The following is a 22,317-nucleotide window of genomic DNA, read 5'->3' on the forward strand; positions in this document are numbered from 1 at the left end:
CAGACGATGATTGCAGAAAGCTAATAATATTGAAAAGAGGGCCGGTTGCGTGGCATGTCTGTTCAGAGTTGACATTTTGCTTTACTCCAGTTTATGACCTGAGAGCCTGGCTGGAAGTGACGGATCCAAACTTTTCACGTTAAAATGGCTGAGGGTGCAATAATCTCTAGTCTCTACATAGCGGGCTGGTATAGGAGCGTCTTGCTATGCTGCACCATAGCTGGCTAGTGATTCTCTTTTGGCTAGAAATGGCATTAATCATTATCTCCACTGGCGAAAATGGCACTTGACATCACCGAATGCAACGTTTATGTTTGTTAGGATACATAAAATCAGGAAGATTACGCGAATTAGGTAGGCAAACGTGGAATAAAATAGGTGCTGGAAGTTTTGGTTTTGGTGCTGAATCAGCAAACAGCAAATACGGAGTTCAACTAGACGATCTGGCAACTTTAGGCTGTGTGGAAGCAATTAGGTGCCAGATTCAGATATTAGGGTCGAATAAGCATTTTGGGGCTGATCAGCAATTAGGTGCCAGAAACAGCTTTTTAGGGACCAGAAACAAATATTCCCCCATAACAAGTCTTGAAACGTACAGATAATGTGCGCTAACATACACCGAATCGGTGGTTCGGCCTGACATGGTCTCCAGAAATAGGCCACAGGCCCAAAAGTCATGGCCCATGGGGTTAGGACTTAGGATCATGAAATTTTCAGAGGATGTGCAAAATTCCCTGGAAATACTAATAGTTTCGTCACGATAAACCACTTTTTACGCGAGTTACTTGTAAAAAACTGAGGGGTGGGTCAATCCGACCCACCATAGTCCATATAAGAACGAGGGTTAACCTCTCAAACACTTTAAACAAACAGCTTCTCTCATCCTACAGTTCTGCGATATTCTTATTTGACCGATGGAAGTTTCCTCTTAAAGAACGACAGCGTTTACCCGAAAAAAATCTCCGTATTGATTGTTTAATTGATTGAATTTGAGAGATCCTTATTTGATATACCTACTGGATTACCTACTGGATATACCTACTGGATTCATCATCGGACTGGGACGTATGATTGCGAACATTCGTTGCAGTAGACTCACGTTGATATACCTAACGCGAAAATGCCTGTCGATATTGTCTACTAAAGAAATTGAAATCCGTGGCCCCATAACAGAAAAAGACTTAAAGCACAGGGCGACAATATAGGTTGTCGACGACAGGTTAATGAGATTCTCATCACGTTTTTTTCTTCGGAGATTCTTTGCACTTATGTTCTGTATTCGGTGTCAGGAACAAGAGTCGATTTATCTACCAGCGGAGGAGCCGATTATTGGGGGGGACAAAAGATAGTATGTCCCACCCAACATTTTGGTTGGGGGGGACATGTCCCACCCGTCCCCCCCGGTGGCGGAGCCCTTGAGGTCATAACAGGTCCAAAAAGCATTGGGCGCTGCCCGAGGTACCAAAAGCCCCTCCATGAGAGCACAAGTTCCTGCGCATGCGCACATTGCCTCAACCCTGTACTGGCGTACATTAGTGATACTGCTCACGGACTCGGTCAGCCAATCAGCGTCCCCGATTACACTAATAAATGTCGCTAGCATCACGTAAATCCTGCTTGCGAACACATTTTAAGAATGAAACAGCTGCGCCATTTCCGCCTCCCATTGATTCCTTCCATCTTAGTATCAACTATACGCTTTTCAACTAACTTTAGACTAAGTTTTAAACTATGGTCAGTATGTTATTTCTGGTACATATAATTTTAAAATAACTGCTTTATGAATTTGGCTTTACTCGTCAGAATAGAATACTCTATTTTTTCCATATTCAAAAAATATATCACCTACCATGTAACTCATCCAGGTAAAATGGGCGCTTTCCGCGTCGTTGGTGTACCCGTTGTTCTATATACCCTGGATGAGACAGCCCTGAGTGTATATAAATACCGGCAGGGAGACGGCAGGCTGGCACGGTCCGCCGACATCAAAACAACGGTGCGTCAGCTGATTATTGGTCCTCCGATTCAGGAGAAATTATTAACGCGGGAACGCCGGCGCTAAATAAAGGCGGTAGGATTCACGGCTTTGCATGATCGTGTGCAATATTTTTTTATAGTATCAAGCGAGGGGTATCGCTGGAGTTTTGCAAATAAATATTTTGCTCTCAGTTTGGCTATGCGATCGTGAACATTCAGAAACGAATTATTCGACACCGACAGGTTGGGGGTGAAGGAGAAGGCTGGGCTGGTCTATCAGTATAAGTGTCAGTGCGGAAAAATTTATGTAGGAGAAACCGGGAGAAAGCTAAGGACGAGGGAATCGGAACACAAACGAGCTATAGCAAACGGAAACCGGGATCACTCAGGGATATCTAAACATGTGCTAGAGACAGGGCACTCTATCAAATGGGACGAAGTTAAAATTTTGGATTATGAAACGAACTGGGGTAAACGAAAGGTGAAGGAGGGTTTTTACATTTCCAGGGTAGATAGATATTACAATAGCAATACAATACAATATAATAGCATTATTAATAATTACAATACAATAGCATTAACATCTTACCCGGGTGGGAGGTGCCTGATATGTACCGGGCACTACGTGTGTAAGCAGGGGTGTCGATTTTTCAAAATGGTTGGGGGTGCTCAACCCCTGCACCGGGTGAAAGATTGCAGCTTTGCCATGGGGCACAACCGTACAAGGCATGGTTGGGTATCACCATAAGGTACTGATAATCCCGGGATTTCCACTAATATTTCCCAAAGGTTAAACGTTCTTCAAAATCATTCTGCTCGTCCTAGCACTTGGCTACCTCATTACAATAAACATCTTTCCGAAAAAAGTCGTACATTTGCCGGCAGCTCGGCAGCAGCCCCGGCACCTCTGTAATAAGGTGACAGAAACCGATGATCGCGATTAGCACCGGTGCAGCAGCCCCTGCGGTCCACAGGGGCGGATATTGCGCGGGAGGCAACGGTATAGCTACGAGGCTCTGGCGGTAATCAGACAATCACAATAATCGTTGAAAAAATGACAGGTGGTCGCATTTCGATATTTATGGGTTTACGATTTTCCTCAGTGGCGTAGCCAGGTGGGCCCGTGAGGCACATGCCCCCCCCCCATCAGGTTCAGGGGCCCATCGGGTTATTCGGGCCTGAGGGGCCCTGCGGCGCCAATTGGACGCTGAGGTTCCACTTTGGCTATATTTGGACTCAGAAGGGCCCCACAGGGCTCGTAAGAACACCTCATGGGCCTACAAGTACCAACATTATCTCCATAAGGGCCCCAAGCCAGCCTCTGAGGGCCACTTGCCGGCCTCTGGGGGTCTTAACCGGCGTATAGGGGGCCAGCTCTAGGAGCTGCACACCCGCCTGTAATGGCCCCACACCCATTTCTCTGAGGGCCCCTATAACGGCGACTGTGAGGGCCCTCACCGGCGCCCCTGAGCGCCACACCGGCGTCTCTGAGGGCCCACAACCCTAACTCTGAGGGCTGAGGCCCTACACCAATGCCTTTAAAAACCCTACATGGGCGGTTCTGAGGGCCCTTTTCAGTTACCAGCGACCCTGACGGGCCCACACAGGTGACTCGGAGGGTCCCAGCGGCGTCTGAGCGCACCATGCCAGTCTCTGACAACCCCACAAGGCTCCTGAAGGCACCGGTGACCTCTTGATATCTTCTTGTCGGCCTATGAAGGGTTCGTTCCGTAACAGCAGTTCTGAGGGCCCCACGCGCGCCTGTGATGGCCCTAAAGCAGTGTCTCAGAGAGCCCCCACAACGGCGCCTGTGAAGTGTGAGGGCCGTCACCGGCGACTGTGAAGCCCCCACACCGGCGTCTCCAGTCCGAGGGCCCCACATTGCCATATCTGAGGGCCCCACCACTAGTGCCTCTTAAGTCCCTATATCGGTGGCTCTGAGGGCCCAACATCGTAGCTTCTGAAGGCCCCACAAGTGCGTATGTGACGGCCACCCTGCCACCGGTGACATTTGAAGGCCCCACACCGGCGACTCTGAGGGCCCCATCGGCGTCTGAGTCCGTTCCGGTCTCTAAAGACGACCCCACAGGGTTTCTGAAGGTACCACCGGCCTCTGATGGCCCTTTGCTGGCCTCTGAAGGCCCGTCGCCGGTCTCTGGAGCCCCCTGCCGGCTTGTAAAGAGTACGCGCCAGCAGCTCTAAGGGTCCAACACACGTGTACGACGGACCCACACCAGTGTCTTTGCAACTTAACGTCTTTTTTCGCCCTTCTTCTTAAAACTAACTTTTCTTTTCTTTACATCTTTATTTCATGCCTTGTAAATTGCGTAATTGTTTTATTTTTAGTAGTGAAATACTGCAGAACAATTATTTTCCTCAAGCAGAGTTAGTGGGAGTTATTGAGGGACAAAATCATTGGGGGTGCCCGGAAAACCATTGGGGGTGCTCATTTGAGCATTGGGGGTGCTGCAGCACCCCCAAAGGTATACAAATCGACACCCATGTGTGTAAGGCGCTTTTTGATGAGGCTGAGTGAGCTGTCAAAAATAGGTACACTTGCTTTTGGATTGTTGAAAATTGTGTTGTTGTATAGGCGTGTGGCTATCAGAGCGAATTTATGCAAGCTTGTGCGCCTGCGAGTATGTAACGATTATGATCCTATAACGATTACCATCGATAAATGTGTCATCACCCCGATTGTGCGAACTCGATTGTTACTCGATTGTTTTATTACGAACTCGATTGTTACTCGATTAATGTGTCATGACCCCGATTGTGCGAACTCGATTGTTACGACCACGGATCACGAACTCGATTGTTACGACCACGGATCACGATTAATGTCGAATGTTTTATTACGGATGTTACGGACGATGGCGAATTCGTTTCTGAATATTTACCATGTCCCAGTACAACAATTCCATATTTAAAAGCGATCGTGAACACTTTATTTTCATAGATACGATATGAAATAGGATAAACAGGCAGTACCATAGGCCAACCCAAGGCTATGTAGGCCAACCTTAGACTTCGCATAGCCATGGACATTGCGTATGAAGGTACTCGCCGATCGTACCACGATACCACGGGCAAGATATCAGACTTGTGGGAGTTTTGTGTCGCTGGAATGTATTTTAAGTGCTAAGAAGGAAAATAATTCAATTTAATGATGTCATGGACAATGGACATTTAGTCATTCCAAGCATATAATTTGCCTGGCTTCGACAACCAGATAGCCAGGTTTATTTTAAGAGCTTCTAAAGAGGTAGTGGATTTAATATCGTTTCTATTACATTTAATTGATAATCCTACATATCAGTAAAGCTGCCACGTTTGACGTTATCATTCTCGGCGAGCGATTACCGGCACATCGTACCAATGCCAATGGAGCGTCGAGCGTCTGATGGTTTACGATAGGAATTATAACAATAGTTTTAACCTAGCGCTTTTTAGAACCATGGTCCGAAATGGTAATTCAAAGAACCTCTTCCCCTTTCAACTCACCTGAAAAAGCTGCTTTCGTGTACCACCCAGCACCCGTTTCGTAGATATATCAAAATGATAACCGGAGGCAAAGATTATCCTCGGCCGTGCCCATTTTCGAACCAACCCTAAGAGGCATAGGCGGCGGAACGGGCCGGGCGGCGGGCACCGTGCCCCCTTTAATTTTGGCATTTTGCCATGGGCTCTATGGTTACATGGAAAGAATGGGACCAAAAGTCGGCAGTGCCCCCCCCCCCCTTCCCCTTAATTGAAGGTGTTCCGCCGCTACTGCTTTCGCGTACGTAATACAACGACGCTGGCAATCAACAAGTTGCAACATACGCCCGGGAAAATAAGTTTCAGATAACGACGCCGGCCAATAGGTGCGCCGTCCGAAGGCTCCAGTTGAGCTGGGCGCAGGTACTAAATAGCATCAAAGGAAATCCTATATTCATCTCGCCGCATTTAAGCGCAACAATCGAAAGACGACAGCGTGACCGCGCTGACAGGCCATCAACCTGGCCACATAAAACTAGCTAGTGCAAGGAAGATGTCTATATAAACCACTGGACCATGCAAGGCGTTCATGTAAATAGAATACGAGTAAAGATGACGCGTTTGAGGGCAGACTGGCCAAACAGTGACGTTACACGCGGATCTCAACACTGCACAACCCATTCATCAAAAAAGATCTCGTGGATTCCTATATACGTCATAACTGGCCCTAGTACGGGGGTATATAGCCATGGACGTAAATGGCCGGCTTAAGGCACAGGATCCCAATTGTCATCCCCATTACGTGGTCCCCAGAAGTCGCCAGGCCGAGAGCCAATGGCAGTTAAGCACATCTTACACGTGCCGACAAACGTGACACAATGAATCCAATAATGAGTCCGCCAATAAGCCTGGCTAATTCTGCATGTAGGCTGCTATCTACCACCACGGCGGAAGGCTAAAACGCATCCATACAGCTCAACATAGGTGCCAATTTCCGCCGGGTTGGGGGTGCTCAAGCTGTCTAAATTCCCCGCCGGCTCGGCTGGCTTGGCTTTGGAGCCCCAACAGACGGTGCAGGTCAAGGTCACCGCTAAGGCGGCGGCGGATTTGCTGCGCCCGGGCAGTGGGCACTGGGCACCCTCAATTCGGTGAAAATCGACACCCATGCAGCTCAACATGACAAAACGCTGCATACAAGCGCACGCCCTCGCATTTAATTGACGCATTTAACTGCGTCACTAACCTTGTACACTGTATAGTCTGTCTTAAAAGTACCGCGCAAAGTGACGGTGGATCCATCAAGCCTGACCGAGGAAGGGCCTGCTAAATTTGAGTCACCGAAGCAATTGACATCCTCGTCCATTCCCCAGGTCAGTTGGTTCGGTGACTTTTAAATTATAGCAGGCCCTTCCTCGGTCAGGCTTGATGGATCCACCGTCACTTTGCGCGGTACTTTTAAGACAGACTGTACAACACTGGTGAGATGACTGTCCGAAGGAAACTGCCGACTTTGGCTGGCAACATTCAGGGTTGGTGACTTATGTACTGAGTTCGGCTGGCTGACAGCGATGTGACTTCGGGACCGGTTGATGAACGGGCCATCCTAGCCCCATACTACAGGAGCCCAGCTGGTCTTGGCGAGCGGCGGCGACTGGACGAGGCTGGACCCCTACTACAGGAGCCCAGCTGGTGCTGACGAGAGGCGGTTACTGGACGAACGGGTCAGCCTGGACCCCTATTGCAGGAGTCCGGCTGGTCTTGGCGAGTGGGGACGACTGGACGAGGCTGGACTCCTACTGCAGGAGTCGAGCTGGTCCTGTCGAGGAAATAGTTCACCTTTAACATGGGATTTTAAACTGAGATAGCAGTCTGATAGAGCAGATTTGCGTATGCCTTATATTTGAACCGTTTGAGATATTCACCTTTCATCAGTGAATATTGGTGCTTAAATTCATGTTCTACCTAGGGCTCATTTACAGCTAGCAGAAACCTCTTCAACACACAGTGGCCAATCAGCGATGAGAGCACTTACAGGAGCAGAAACCCTTGCAGCTGATAGGTTGTTCAGCTGTTCGTGTTCATAACTTTAATCATTAAAATAATGAAATCCCTTTAGAAGAAGTGTGTAATTCCAAGTCAGAATGCATTTAAATTTGATTCATCACATTTTTAACACATCTTTTTAAATTTTATTCATCAAATTATTCACAGAAGGTGAACAATTTCTTTAAACACTTACCTTGCTTCAATGGTGACATGTAGTTCTTGCAGCAGAGAAGGCACAGCATTTGGCTGCAACTTCAAATATTTACTTGCTGCTATCAATTATTCAATTTTGAAATGCATACAGGTACAGCGAATGTTGGGTTCTCCTGTAAGAATGCCGACGTCACCGCAGAAGTTCATCCAGAGCTTGCGCCTGAAAAAAGGGCCAGGTTTAATATTTGAGTGAAATGAAGACTTTTGAATCATTTTATCATTATACCATAATCACATTTTTGCCTAATTTGTAAGAAATAGGTTTAGGTTAGCAGAAATAGGTAAGGTTTTGACTAGACCCCCTGGGTCACAACAGGAGATGGCACCCGTGATTGGTGGGACCACCAGGCACCAGCACTGGCACAATCCATTCTGACCACCGCACACCTATCAGCCAGAGAGCACACTAAATTGCATGTTAAAGCTCCATTAATGCTTTTTCAATTTTGGCCATCAATTTTGTTGGGTCCATCATGTCCATCACCAAGCCACATTTGAAATGCACTACACTACATCCCCCACCACCTGACCACACCAGGCCAAATCGGCACCGCGCTACACAAAATCCGCACTGCACCAAGCTGAATCCACGCCACACCAAAGCCTCACCAGCCGGACAAGTCAGCACAGACGAGATCTTGTCGAAATTGCCATGCTTTGCAGAGTGCATACTGGCCTACCTGAACCTGACCTTACCCAACATATGAGCCCATAGGCGCGGGAGCCGGGGGGCAGTGGGGGCAGCTTGCCCCCCCAACTCTGGGGCCGTGGGGGCGGTGCCCCCACAGCTTTGAGACGGAAAACCACACTTTTTTTGCAAATGTTTTCTTTTTTGTTGAAAAAGCCGAGGGATGAAAAACAAGTGGCCTAAAACCGGTGAGAAAACTAGATTTGGGGGTACCCTAGGTTGATCTCTATTATGGTGTGCCCCCCCAGTCGGAAAGTAGTTCCCGCGCCCCTGTATGAGCCTGACTGTCCTGAGCACTGGGAGCTCATTGAGACCAGGCCCCACAGGCCTAGTGGCCTCCTAAAACCTGATTTCCATATGGTAAGGTGAGCTATTTAAGAATGGTGATCGGATATCGAACGGGAGACAAGACAGCAATGGGCAGTGGGCGGTTCATGCAACAATAATCATGTTTCCTTACCACAAGTATCAAAGCCAAAGCAAAAATGGCTACCTATCGAATTCAAATTTCACTGGAACCTCACCTGCATGGATCAAAGGTACCTACATCTTGATACATCTTGATCTGCACGAAAGATACATCTTGATCCACTCTCTTGTCCACATCCACATCTTGTTTTTCTGCATCCAGGGCATGCAGCACTTCTGGTATTTTTGGCACAACTTACTCGACTGCTGAGCTCAAATGCAAATTGCAATCACGGTCATAAAATACCTACTGAATATTGAATCGCAATGTATATTCAGTCCAAGGGATTCAGTCGATGTACCGGTTTATATAGCCTTGGATGTACCCCTCGTTCGATGTCTCTCGGACGACGAAGACTGTACGTCGTCCGGCGAATCCCGTTCTAGGTCAACGGGCTTGGCTGCGATTATGGAATGTGATTGGCCGAACGGCGTAGAATCTTTGTCGTCCGAGAGACATCGAACAAAAGTAATGTCGCTACTGCGCCATTTGTTGCATCGAATTCGCCCCATAGAAGCACGTGTTAATTCTCTCCCATAGGGCCCTGGGTAAACTCATGTAAACAACCTCCATAGGGTCCTGGGTAAACTCTCCCCTTGTCTATTTTCTTTAAACAGGAATGGTTGGGACAGAAAAATATTTCCCACCTCATAAAAAATAAAACCTAATTTTTGATGTACCTCATTGATGCAAAACATCAGAAAAACATTAGAAATTAAGTCAAAGAAACCGATTGTTTATAAAAGGACAGCTGACGGCATGCCTCCCGTGTCCCCTGGCTTGAAGCTTCGGCTCCATAGATATAAATACCGGGGTTACATGAGCGATCCGTTCCAAATACGCACTACGCTAATGCGCATCAGCTCCCCACAAACGTATCTACGGCACCGGTTACATGAGACTAATTCGTATTATCTACGTCAAACGGATCTTGTTTGGCTCACCCGGGCTGACTCCTCGACGGCCGGTAATTCGCATCACAAACGGAATAGGATTAGCGTACAGTCATGGCGCAGTTGCGGCATTTACCGGGACGACTGAACTAAATTTTAAATACTTTTATCATTTGATAGGCTCAAAAACATTTAAAATTAACATGAAATCAAAAAATGAAAACAAAGTTTTCTTGTTTTAAGTCAGTGGGCACTGATTCGCCATGCAGCGACAGCAGGGTGGTCAGAAAAAAATTATCTATCAAAATATTTCATTCATTTTATTTCACATGCAAAGACTAAACCAAAATACCAACATTTTTTTGCTATTTTCTACGAGGCAGCCAATAAAAAAATGCTTAGTATTTTGCATTTTGACGCTTCCAGTCAGCAAAGAATAGTTCTTGTGAAATACGGCCCGAATCGTGTGCCTCAGGCCTGGTGGTTACATGAGCGATCCGTTCCCAAATACGCACTACACTAATTCGCATCAGCTCCCCAAGAACGCATTCGGTGCACCGACTACATGAGCAAATTCGTATCAGTGACGTCAAACGGATCTAGTTTGGCTCTCGGCCCGATGCGCATTACAAACGAAATAGCATACAAATGTGGCGCACTTCCGTAGCAATAGAGGTGATTGAATTAAAAACTTAATATCTTATGTCTTTTTTGCATTTAATCTGCTCAAAACATTCTTAATTAACTTAACAAAAAAAAGTTAAACATAAAGTTGTCTTGCTTTGACTCATTGAGCACTTGCCTCTCTTGATTCGTCTGTAGTGCTGTCAGAAAAATGTTTCAACTGAAAGTACTTTGATATTTTCTTTTTGGTTTGCACTATATTTATTGACAAAATACGGACAAATTTTTTCAATAATTATTTCAAAAGATGCAAATGAAAAAAATACCTATTATTTTGCATTTTAATGTTTCTTTTTGGAAAGAAATAGTTCCTGTAATACGTATCTTGGTCCTATTCGCTTCTAAGCCTCTTCCTCAACGGATTTTGTTTGGACCGCCGATTCGTATTAGCAGGTGGATACATGAGTCGGTAGTACGCTCCTGATTCGCATTAGCGGTGAATCCGATCGTGATACGTATTTGCTTTGCTCATGTAACCGCGGATCGGATCGCCAATTCGTACTAGCAGGTGGCTACATGAGTCGGTAATGCGTTCCTAATTCGAATTAGCGGCTAAATACGTATTTACTGTGCTCATGTAACCCCGATAAATGACTAGATAGGGCACCCCCATGTCGGGAGTGACTCGCGAATACGTAGCAGCGGCCGCCATGTTGGTGAGGGCGAGAATCTGCGGCGCTGTGTAAACACTATGGGAGGAGGGGGGTGTTTGGGACAGATTTTGTGGTATTTTTCGACCGAAAAGTGTTAATCTTTTTTACCTATGACATTCTTTGGAATGAGTAGATTGTGAAACAAGGGCAGAAACATGTGTATTTATAGTAATGTAATTACATCAGCCCTAGACATATAGCCTTGAAGACGCTGATAAAGGATATGCGGCACCGAAGGTAGATGCAATTGGCATGCTAATTTAAGATTAAATTCGTTTCCCATTATGACTACCATACTTTATATCTATGTATGCAGTATGCAATGGACAATGATCGACAATAAGTGCAATTTTAGCCCTCACCCGTTCGTAGTTTGTCAGCGTCTTACGAGTAGGGGAAGCCAGGGTGAACGGAGTGAACTCCAGCCGTTCGCCCCTCGACGGAGCAAGAACGGAAAAAAATAGGTATGCTGTCCGCGATGTGAGTAAACCAGTGATACCAAATTTCAGGGTACTAGGTCAACGGGTGAACTCAGAGGTCAGGTCAAACACTGGAAATCGAACCAGTAAAGTCACTGGAGTTTGAGATCTTTCGCTATAAAATCGACCAAAACGCGTGAACTGTCGGCGAAATGGGTTACATCATTCCCAATCAACCTCATCTCGAAATCTAGCGAACCGGGTCACATAAGGTCATACAAGGTCAGCGACCTTAGATGACCTCGGATGGCCTTGACACATGGCGGGTCATGTCACATGTGAAGTGTATTTATGGGCGCCGATCTCGAATCCCGTGTCAATCTTACTTTAAAAAAATGATTTGCGGGCACAAATCAGCAAACATAATTAAGGATTACGAATAAAATGAGCAAGATGCTCCGAAAACTGCCCATATGAAGCGCAGCCTTGACCTCGAGGCAAATGCACGTTATCTAGACATCAACACTAAAAAAAAACGCATGTAAAATGCATAAACATGCACTAGAAGGCAAGGAAATTCACCCGGATGCGGCAAATAGCAAAATCCGCTTATTTTAGCCGAACATGACCTGACCCGAGCTCCGATGACCCATTCCTCACTTTGAATCAATCCGCGCCCCCTACAGGCACCGACATCGTCCTTGCAGACAGCACCGACGATAGTCGCACAGGCACGTGGCGAGCTAGTGTAACTGTAGCCGCGCCTTCAGCCACGAACACCAGTTTGTGCCGGATCAGCCAGCCACGGAGCAGAGACGGCCGGCAACGAATCGGCAATTAACAGTGCTACATATCGACACGGTCACAAGAGGCGAGGCGTTAACCCAGCGCCCACTGCATTGGTCGCCAGTGGACCCACTCAGTCACTAAGCAATCATCGACAAAATACGTCTTTTATCGGCCAGACATTGATCTGTTCATTAATATGAAGTGTCCATCCAAATCCACGCTATCCGCCACACAGCAGCTATCGACGGTAGATACCCACTCCAGCGGCAGCTGGCCGCGACTCACTGACACCGGCTAGAGACAGCTGACCGCTGAAATCACCAACACTTCGGCAGGGTATGAGCGGGTCTCAGTCAGATCCCAGGCATGTAACCCGTCCCCACCTTAGCTCATCTGGCAGAGATGATGAAGAGGTGGTAAAGCTGTGTCATGTCGTCCGGCTGGATGTCGCTCACCAGGGCCTCCTGACAGGTGCTACAGCTGACAGAGTCGAGCGCCTTCTTCACCACGAACCCTGCGATGTAGGTGACGATGTTGCCCACCAGACGACAGCCCAGGCTGGAAGTCGTGCTCCGTGATGATGTGGAGTGCCGTGGCACCGTTGTCTGAGGTGGTGGAGGCCGAGGTAGTAAGGCTGGCTCCCCGTCCGCTGGTCGTGTGACCGACTGCCAGGATGCTGGTCGGGTCGAGGGCTGCCACTTTCCCTGTGCTGCCGGGCCGGACGCCGCAGCGGTGGAGCAGGTGCCGGAATATCCCGCAGAACTGTGCGGCACTGGGGTTGTTCCAGCCACCTGGAAGGTTCGATTAGTATCAATAAAATATGGCTAATAGTGTTAAGTGTTAACATACGCCAGGCACAAGTGTTGTATTTGTTGTTAACACATTGTTGACACACATGCACACGCACACACACACGCACAACCCCCCCCCCACACACACACATGTTGGCAATGGTAAAGCAGTCTCCGGGCATTTGGTAATAATTTTTTGCACTTATTCTGGTTTTAGTGACTGATGGGCCTTTACCCACGCATGACTGGAGGGTGGGGCTCTACAGAGCCCCTCTCCTGTTTTCTGCAATAAAATATTTACATTTATATATTGAAAAAATTAAAATATATATTTGTTGCAATATTTCTAAACCACTAGACGTGTCAATACGAAACTTGCAGTACCTTCGGCTGCATCAATCTGAAACATTTTATAGAAATAAAAATTGTGTAGCTACCATAGGTCGGCCGTAAATGACGTCAGAGTGATCAGTGAAGTCATATTCTGCCAATTTTGATGCAAGAAATTGAACTACAGCAATCGCTCTCGGTGACAGATAACCTGTAACCATATAAAAAATCAAGAGTCTGTAGCTTTTACTTGCCAATGCAGGGTGATCTCTTGACTCTTGAGCCTCATCCCTGGTTTGTCAGCAATCAAATCCTGCACATCTATTTGGCATCTTGATTCTTGAGAGACTGAGAGGCAAATTTCAATTTCAAAAGATACTAGTCTTTAAAGCTGAAACATATTAACAGTTAGTCAGATCAAAACAAGGCCTGTAGCATACAAGTGTAGGATACTGGATTTGCACACAGTACACACTACAAAATACACATAGCAAACAGTGAGATTACAGTCATGGAAAAGCATCAGGTTTTTAAAATAATAGTTTACACAGACTTAAATACAAGAATTTAAATGAGCTTCAAATAAAATGAGAAGTGGAGTGAAGTACCCAACAAATAAGGGTATCCATGAATCTGGTGCCACCGTCGGCACATATAAGGTTGGTAGGTTGTAGGTGGGTAGGTTGTAGGTATGGAGGTTGTATGTAGGTTGAGGTTTGTAGGTTGTAGGTTAGTTAGGTTAGTAGGTAAGGTTAGGTCAAGTAAGATTATGATTTTTATCTTCCTTGGACTTCATATTTACTTGTTAGCACTTAGCATTGATGGTAACGCCAGATTTACTAATACCCTATTTACTGATACTGATAACAGGTGAGCCAAAAGAGCATGAAGTGTAGTTTAAGCTTTACAATGTGAAAACTAATTAGGTAATGACAATCTGAGTTTAGGTGCTCCAACTAACGCACATTTTTACGTCACCACTGTGCTGTTCATTAATGGGATCAAATGTGCGACACGGTTCACTGGTGCAGATATCACGACGTCTGGCATTTTCACTATCTATCAGCTCTGGTTGAGGGTGAGCGTGGTATGCCACTGCACTCTGAACCCAGAGCGGATAAGAGCCCCCGAGGCATCTGGCATAGTGCATGGATTTTTCGTTTGGCACTGAACTACTATTTAATACTAACTGATGACATTAAGTAAAGTACTTATTTAAAACCTATAATCATAAAACCTTCTTACTTCATAAATATTGTCCATTGAAGGCAACAGTAGAAAGTGAGCAGGCAAAGCAAGTGTAGGTAATGAGTCTGCTTTCTGCTGCCAATGTTCTGGTACCTATCTAAAGCTTTCTTTGTGAAAAATCATATGACTGATGCTCTATCCATGCAAGAATAATTAAAGGATTGTGGTGTGCACAAAAAAAAACATGGGAACTGAATTAAATCTAAAACAGGCATGCCAAGCAAATGTACCTTTGGTGCCGAATATTCTTCATCAGCGTCAACAGTGCAACATGTCTAAGGCTAACGTAGCCAAATTACAATAGATAAGCATATTTCAGCACTTGTTCCACAATCTACACATTCCAAAGAATGTCGTGAGCAAAAAAGATTAGCACTTTTCGGTCGAAAAATACCACAAAATCAGTCTCAAATACCCCCCTCCTCCCGTAGTGTTTACACAGCGCCGCAGATTCCCGCCCTCACAAACATGGCGGCCAGTCGCACGCACTAAAACACACGTCTGTCAAACTAGCAGCGAGCAGCGAGCAGCGAGCCCAGCAGCGAGAAACGGGCCATCCCGATTTAGCTGAAATTTGGCTCACTGAGCCTTCTCAGCACGCTGATTCCGAAAATCATGGTCTCTTGGGTGGAAATATTGACCGTTCTCGAGATAGAACCCTCTAAAGTTCTAACCAGCCATGACCGGGCCATCCCGATTTGGCTGAAAATTGGCTCACAGAGCCTTCTCAGCACGCTGATTCCGAAAATCATGGTCTCTAGGGTGGAAATATTGACCGTTCTCGAGATAGAACCCTCTAAAGTTCTTACCACCCATGACCGGGCCATCCCGATTTGGCTGAAAATTGGCTCACAGAGCCTTCTCAGCACGCTGATTCCGAAAATCATGGTCTCTAGGGTGGAAATATTGACCGTTCTCGAGATAGAACCCTCTAAAGTTCTTACCACCCATGACCGGGCCATCCCGATTTGGCTGAAATTTGGCTCACAGAGCCTTCTCAGCACGCTGATTCCGAAATACATGGTCTCTAGGGTGGAAATATTGACCGTTCTCGAGATAGAACCCTCTAAAGTTCTTACCACCCAAGACCGGGCCATCCCGATTTGGCTGAAAATTGGCTCACAGAGCCTTCTCAGCACGCTGATTCCGGAAATCATGGTCTCTAGGGTGGAAATATTGACCGTTCTCGAGATAGAACCCTCTTAAGTTCTTACCAACCATGACCGGGCCATCCCGATTTGGCTGAAAATTGGCTCACAGAGCCCTCTCAGCACGCTGATTCCGAAAATCATGGTCTCTAGGGTGGAAATATTGACCGTTCTCGAGATAGAACCCTCTAAAGTTCTAACCAGCCATGACCGGGCCATCCCGATTTGGCTGAAAATTGGCTCACAGAGCCTTCTCAGCACGCTGATTCCGAAAATCATGGTCTCTAGGGTGGAAATATTGACCGTTCTCGAGATAGAACCCTCTAAAGTTCTTACCACCCATGACCGGGCCATCCCGATTTGGCTGAAAATTGGCTCACAGAGCCTTCTCAGCACGCTGATTCCGAAAATCATGGTCTCTAGGGTGGAAATATTGACCGTTCTCGAGATAGAACCCTCTAAAGTTCTAACCAGCCATGACCGGGCCATCCCGATTTGGCTGAAAATTGGCTCACAGAGCCTTCTCAGCACGCTGATTCCGAAAATCATGGTCTCTAGGGTGGAAATATTGACCGTTCTCGAGATAGAACCCTCTAAAGTTCTAACCACCCATGACCGGGCCATCCCGATTTGGCTGAAAATTGGCTCACAGAGCCTTCTCAGCACGCTGATTCCGAAAATCATGGTCTCTAGGGTGGAAATATTGACCGTTCTCGAGATAGAACCCTCTAAGGTTCTAACCAGCCATGACCGGGCCATCCCGATTTGGCTGAAAATTGGCTCACAGAGCCTTCTTAGCACGCTGATTCCGAAAATCATGGTCTCTAGGGTGGAAATATTGACCGTTCTCGAGATAGAACCCTCTAAAGTTCTTACCACCCATGACCGGGCCATCCCGATTTGGCTGAAAATTGGCTCACAGAGCCTTCTCAGCACGCTGATTCCGGAAATCATGGTCTCTAGGGTGGAAATATTGACCGTTCTCGAGATAGAACCCTCTTAAGTTCTTATCAACCATGACCGGGCCATCCCGATTTGGCTGAAAATTGGCTCACAGAGCCCTCTCAGCACGCTGATTCCGAAAATCATGGTCTCTAGGGTGGAAATATTGACCGTTCTCGAGATAGAACCCTCTAAATTTCTAACCAGCCATGACCGGGCCATCCCGATTTGGCTGAAAATTGGCTCACAGAGCCTTCTCAGCACGCTGATTCCGAAAATCATGGTCTCTAGGGTGGAAATATTGACCGTTCTCGAGATAGAACCCTCTAAAGTTCTTACCACCCATGACCGGGCCATCCCGATTTGGCTGAAAATTGGCTCACAGAGCCTTCTCAGCACGCTGATTCCGAAAATCATGGTCTCTAGGGTGGAAATATTGACCGTTCTCGAGATAGAACCCTCTAAAGTTCTTACCACCCATGACCGGGCCATCCCGATTTGGCTGAAATTTGGCTCACAGAGCCTTCTCAGCACGCTGATTCCGAAATACATGGTCTCTAGGGTGGAAATATTGACCGTTATCGAGATAGAACCCTCTAAAGTTCTTACCACCCAAGACCGGGCCATCCCGATTTGGCTGAAAATTGGCTCACAGAGCCTTCTCAGCACGCTGATTCCGAAAATCATGGTCTCTAGGGTGGAAATATTGACCGTTCTCGAGATAGAACCCTCGCAGCGAGTCCAGCAGCGAGAAACGGGCCATCCCGATTTAGCTGAAATTTGGCTTACAGAGCCTTCTCAGCACGCTGATTCCGAAAATCATGGTCTCTAGGGTGGAAATCTTGACCGTTCTCGAGATAGAACCCTCTAAAGTTCTTACCACCCATGACCGGGCCATCCCGATTTTGCTTAAAATTGGCTCACAGAGCCTTCTCAGCACGCTGATTCCGAAAATCATGGTCTCTAGGGTGGAAATATTGACCGTTCTCGAGATAGAACCCTCTAAAGTTCTTACCATCCATGACCGGGCCATCCCGATTTGGCTGAAAATTGGCTCACAGAGCCTTCTCAGCACGCTGATTCCGAAAATCATGGTCTCTAGGGTGGAAATATTGACTATTCTCGAGATAGAACCCTCGCAGCGAGTCCAGCAGCGAGAAACGGGCCATCCCGATTTAGCTGAAATTTGGCTCACAGAGCCTTCTCAGCACGCTGATTCCGAAAATCATGGTCTCTAGGGTGGAAATATTGACCGTTCTCGAGATAGAACCCTCTAAAGTTCTTACCACCCATGACCGGGCCATCCCGATTTTGCTTAAAATTGGCTCACAGAGCCTTCTCAGCACGCTGATTCCGAAAATCATGGTCTCTAAGGTGAAAATATTGACCGTTCTCGAGATAGAACCCTCTAAAGTTCTTACCACCCATGAGCGGGCCATCCCGATTTGGCTGAAATTTGGCTCACAGAGCCTTCTCAGCACGCTGATTCCGAAAATCATGGTCTCTAGGGTGGAAATATTGACCGTTCTCGAGATAGAACCCTCTAAAGTTCTTACCACCCAAGACCGGGCCATCCCGATTTGGCTGAAAATTGGCTCACAGAGCCTTCTCAGCACGCTGATTCCGAAAATCATGGTCTCTAGGGTGGAAATATTGACCGTTCTCGAGATAGAACCCTCGCAGCGAGTCCAGCAGCGAGAAACGGGCCATCCCGATTTAGCTGAAATTTGGCTCACAGAGCCTTCTCAGCACGCTGATTCCGAAAATCATGGTCTCTAGGGTGGAAATCTTGACCGTTCTCGAGATAGAACCCTCTAAAGTTCTTACCACCCATGACCGGGCTATCCCGATTCTGCTTAAAATTGGCTCACAGAGCCTTCTCAGCACGCTGATACCGAAAATCATGATCTCTAGGGTGGAAATATTGACCGTTCTCGAGATAGAATCCTCTAAATTTCTTACCTTAAAATATATTGACGTGGTTATTGCATCAAAAATATTCGACACGGTGAATACCAAAATTAAATGTTTTTTTTGAAGTCCTTGTTCTCTTTACGAATTTATTTCTGCTACGCTCGTTAGGATCGAAATGTTTATTTTTAAGGGTCGTCCTGGACTGGGCGAATGAGGTACGTAACTCACACTGTTCCATCGGTATTATAAATGCTTCTGTCCGCCAATTTGTTGTTTATTAACCTATTCATCACAATAATTAAATCACCGGCATCTGCGATGCCGGGCTCCGCATCGCGGGACCGCAGGTTGTTTGAGCAAGCACCTTTGTAAACGCAGCAAAAACGCCCGCCGCCAAACGAGAGGATGAGCCTCGCACGTGCAGACCGGAGTCGGTGTGCTACGGACTGACGTGCACGGCACCCTATTCGCCGGTCTATAGCGGTGTGCAAAATTTGGGTGCAATCGGCCCGGCCGTTTTCGAGATCTTGAAGCGGCACCCTGCACGTGCGCACGTGCAAGCTGGGTCCCAACTGACTTGTGCACGGCACTCTATTCGCCGGTCTCTAGCGGTGTACCAAATTTAATCGCATTCGGCCCAGCCGTTTCCAAGATCGGGAAACGACCCCTACACGTGCGCACGTGCAGCTGCACCCCAACCGCGGCACATGAAAATACATACTTACTGACTTGTGCACGGCACCCTACTAACCAGTCTCTAGTGGTATGCCAAATTTGAGCACAGTCGGTCCAGCCGTTCTTGAGATCTGGAAGCGTCGCCCTGCACGTGCGCACGTGCAAACTGGGTCCCATCTGACTTGTGCACGGCACCCTACTCGCCAAGCCCTAACGGTGTGCCAACTTTGATCACAATCGGCCCAGCCGTTCTCGAGATCTGGAAGCGTCACCCTGCCCGTGCGCACGTGCAGCGGCACCCCAACCGTAACACATGGAAATGCATTGCGCGGCGGGTGCCTACATTCATGCCAAGTATCGGCGCAATCGGCAAACTAACTACAAAGTTATTAGACTTGTTACTGAACTGACTTCTCTCCGTTTTGCACGTGGCACGTGCATTAGGGGTCACCCATACGCATCGAGAATAGCACACTACGTGTAAGAAAGGAAGAAGCTATCCCACACAAAAGACCGCGAGTGAATCGGTCCAGTGGTTGCAGAGATATAATGTTTGTAAAGGCACCCCACAGGCGGCCTACTGCTAATATTTAGCAATAATCAGTGTCGCATCCGCACACGGGAGGTATCCCCGTCACCTGTTCGTATACTCTAATGTGGTTGGGTTCAAGTCACAGTCGAGCCCTGATTTTTTACAGCTTTTCTTAAAAACGGCACATCGTGCAGTGACGTCCTATGCATGAGTGCATGAGTGCATGCATGAGTGCGTCCTATGAATCAGCGTGCTGAGAAGGCTCTGTGAGCCAATTTTCAGCCAAATCGGGATGGCCCGGTCATGGGTGGTAAGAACTTTAGAGGGTTCTATCTCGAGAACGGTCAATATTTCCACCCTAGAGACCATGATTTTCGGAATCAGCGTGCTGAGAAGGCTCTGTGAGCCAATTTTCAGCCAAATCGGGATGGCCCGGTCATGGCTGGTTAGAACTTTAGAGGGTTCTATCTCGAGAACGGTCAATATTTCCACCCTAGAGACCATGATTTTCGGAATCAGCGTGCTGAGAAGACTCTGTGAGCCAATTTTCAGCTAAATCGGGATGGCCCGTTTCTCGCTGCTGGACTCGCTGCTAGGGTTCTATCTCGAGAACGGTCAATATTTCCACCCTAGAGACCATGATATTCGGAATCAGCGTGCTGAGAAGGCTCTGTTAGCCAATTTTCAGCCAAATCGGGATGGCCCGGTCTTGGGTGGTAAGAAATTTAGAGGGTTCTATCTCGAGAACGGTCAATATTTCCACCATAGAGACCATGATTTTCGGAATCAGCGTGCTGAGAAGGCTCCGTGAGCCAAATTTCAGCCAAATCGGAATGGCCCGGTCATGGGTGGTAAGAAATTTAGAGGGTTCTATCTCGAGAACGGTCAATATTTCCACCCTAGAGACCATGATTTTCGGAATCAGCGTGCTGAGAAGGCTCTGTGAGCCAATTTTCAGCCAAATCGGGATGGCCCGGTCATGGTTGGTAAGAACTTTAGAGGGTTCTATCTCGAGAACGGTCAATATTTCCACCCTAGAGACCATGATTTTCGGAATCAGCGTGCTGAGAAGGCTCTGTGAGCCAATTTTCAGCCAAATCGGGATGGCCCGGTCATGGGTGGTAAGAACTTTAGAGGGTTCTATCTCGAGAACGGTCAATATTTCCACCCTAGAGACCATGATTTTCGGAATCAGCGTGCTGAGAAGGCTCTGTGAGCCAATTTTCAGCCAAATCGGGATGGCCTGGTCATGGCTGGTTAGAACTTTAGAGGGTTCTATCTCGAGAACGGTCAATATTTCCACCCTAGAGACCATGATTTTCGGAATCAGCGTGCTGAGAGGGCTCTGTGAGCCAATTTTCAGCCAAATCGGGATGGCCCGGTCATGGTTGATAAGAACTTAAGAGGGTTCTATCTCGAGAACGGTCAATATTTCCACCCTAGAGACCATGATTTCCGGAATCAGCGTGCTGAGAAGGCTCTGTGAGCCAATTTTCAGCCAAATCGGGATGGCCCGGTCATGGGTGGTAAGAACTTTAGAGGGTTCTATCTCGAGAACGGTCAATATTTCCACCCTAGAGACCATGATTTTCGGAATCAGCGTGCTGAGAAGGCTCTGTGAGCCAATTTTCAGCCAAATCGGGATGGCCCGGTCATGGCTGGTTAGAACCTTAGAGGGTTCTATCTCGAGAACGGTCAATATTTCCACCCTAGAGACCATGATTTTCGGAATCAGCGTGCTGAGAAGGCTCTGTGAGCCAATTTTCAGCCAAATCGGGATGGCCCGGTCATGGGTGGTTAGAACTTTAGAGGGTTCTATCTCGAGAACGGTCAATATTTCCACCCTAGAGACCATGATTTTCGGAATCAGCGTGCTGAGAAGGCTCTGTGAGCCAATTTTCAGCCAAATCGGGATGGCCCGGTCATGGCTGGTTAGAACTTTAGAGGGTTCTATCTCGAGAACGGTCAATATTTCCACCCTAGAGACCATGATTTTCGGAATCAGCGTGCTGAGAAGGCTCTGTGAGCCAATTTTCAGCCAAATCGGGATGGCCCGGTCATGGGTGGTAAGAACTTTAGAGGGTTCTATCTCGAGAACGGTCAATATTTCCACCCTAGAGACCATGATTTTCGGAATCAGCGTGCTGAGAAGGCTCTGTGAGCCAATTTTCAGCCAAATCGGGATGGCCCGGTCATGGCTGGTTAGAACTTTAGAGGGTTCTATCTCGAGAACGGTCAATATTTCCACCCTAGAGACCATGATTTTCGGAATCAGCGTGCTGAGAGGGCTCTGTGAGCCAATTTTCAGCCAAATCGGGATGGCCCGGTCATGGTTGGTAAGAACTTAAGAGGGTTCTATCTCGAGAACGGTCAATATTTCCACCCTAGAGACCATGATTTCCGGAATCAGCGTGCTGAGAAGGCTC

At 47.2% G+C, this 22,317-nt stretch overlaps 1 protein-coding gene and 1 long non-coding RNA gene across 4 annotated transcripts in view; both read right to left on the bottom strand.

The window, feature by feature from the left end:
- Positions 1 to 9,869, bottom strand: part of LOC122386905 (probable N-acetyltransferase san) — a 31,216-nt gene extending 21,347 nt beyond the window's left edge. The window contains exon 1 of one of the 2 annotated variants that reach the window (XM_043376632.1): positions 9,818 to 9,869. The gene's annotated coding sequence lies outside the window, so the exon portion shown is untranslated. Of the gene's footprint in view, positions 1 to 9,198; positions 9,218 to 9,817 lie in introns of those variants that run through there. The other variant, XM_043376630.1, reaches the window with a different exon arrangement.
- A 2,383-nt stretch (positions 9,870 to 12,252) lies between these two features.
- On the bottom strand, positions 12,253 to 15,169 carry LOC122386906. Of its 2 annotated transcripts, XR_006257454.1 has the most exons (3): positions 15,119 to 15,169; positions 13,683 to 13,823; positions 12,253 to 13,102 (listed from the first exon to the last, which is right to left on the bottom strand). It is a non-coding gene; the product is annotated as an uncharacterized LOC122386906 (long non-coding RNA). The 2 variants fall into 2 exon arrangements; XR_006257453.1 differs by lacking the exon at positions 15,119 to 15,169 and having other exon boundaries at positions 13,683 to 14,404.
- Positions 15,170 to 22,317: the final 7,148 nt, after the last annotated feature.

Source organism: Amphibalanus amphitrite, unplaced genomic scaffold (genome assembly GCF_019059575.1).
Source record: "Amphibalanus amphitrite isolate SeventyFive unplaced genomic scaffold, NRLGWU_Aamphi_draft 000267F_arrow, whole genome shotgun sequence".
NCBI lineage: Eukaryota > Metazoa > Arthropoda > Thecostraca > Balanomorpha > Balanidae > Amphibalanus > Amphibalanus amphitrite.